This window comes from Myotis davidii, unplaced genomic scaffold (assembly GCF_000327345.1).
Source record: "Myotis davidii unplaced genomic scaffold, ASM32734v1 scaffold1522, whole genome shotgun sequence".
In the NCBI taxonomy this organism is placed as follows: domain Eukaryota; kingdom Metazoa; phylum Chordata; class Mammalia; order Chiroptera; family Vespertilionidae; genus Myotis; species Myotis davidii.
Genome location: NW_006296618.1, coordinates 92,005 through 93,248, shown reverse-complemented (window position 1 = coordinate 93,248; position 1,244 = coordinate 92,005). Strand labels below are relative to the sequence as shown.

At 43.3% G+C, this 1,244-nt stretch overlaps 1 pseudogene; it reads left to right on the top strand.

Moving 5' to 3' along the window:
- LOC102757451 overlaps positions 1–1,244 on the top strand; it is a 79,329-nt pseudogene that overhangs the window by 21,202 nt on the left and 56,883 nt on the right.

The window sequence follows — 1,244 nt, the reverse complement described above, 5'->3', positions numbered from 1 at the left end:
GATCTAGTTCTTTCCATAGATTTGGGAAATTCTCATCCACTATTTGTTTTAATAGACTCTCCATTCCATACTCTCTCTCTCTTCATCCTCTGCTGTACCTATGACTCTGATGTTATTTTTTTTTTATGGATCCAGAGAAATCTCATAGGGCTATTTCATATTTCTTTATTCTCAGGTCTTTCTCTTTTTCCCTCTGCATCATTTCTTGATTCTTATTTTCAATATCACTAGTTTTTCCTCTAACTGGTTGGTTCATTTTTCTATGCTCATCAGTTCACTCTTAATTTCTTTAATTGCCTGCTTCATTTCCACGATTCCTGCTATATTCTTTTTTAACAATTCAATTTCTTTGGAGAAATACTCATTTTGTTCATTGCTTTGTTTTCTGAGTAAACTGAATTGCCTGTCAGTATGTTCTCATATCTCATTGAGTATTTTCAGAAGTGTAATCTTGAAATCTCTGTCATTCAACTGGTATAATTCTGTGTGTTCCAGCCTGTTTTCTGGGAATTTTTCATTTTTTTTCTGGTCATCATTGTTATTGTTCATGGCATTCATTGTCCTTCTTTATTTTCCCATTTATCTCTGAGGAGGTCTTTCTATTCTGTTCCAGTAGATGGTGCTGAATTGCAATATTTTTACCCTCTGTGGTTTCATAGTTTTGAGCCTTGATGGCTTCCGTAGGGCTGTACTGCCTTGCTGTGGGCACCACCATCTTTCAGGGCAGGGCTGTCAATTAGCATATTCCCTTCTTATTGGCTGTGGGCACCACCATCTTTGTGATGGCATGAGGGTCAATTAGCATATTCCCTCTTTATTAGATAGGATTGTCACCATTAAATGTAATATTTGTTATGGAATTTTGTTAGTTATTATTTACTAGAGGCCCGGTGCATGAAATTCATGCACAGGGAGCGTGTCCCTCAGCCCAGCCTGCACCCTATCCAATCTGGGACATCCCTCTCACAATCCAGGACTGCTGACTCCCAACTGCTCGCCTGCCTGCCTGCCTGATTGCCCCTAACCCCTCTGACTGCCAGCCTGATCAACCCCTAACCACTCCCCTGCCAGCCTGATTGATGCCTCACTGTTCCCCTGCCAGCCCGATAGCCCCCAACTGCCCTCCCCTACTGGCCTGGTCATCTCTCACTGCCCTCCCCTGCTGGCCTGATCACCCACAACTGCCCTCCCCTACAGGCCATCTTGTGGCGGCCATCTTGTGGCCACATGGGGGGGACCCTCTT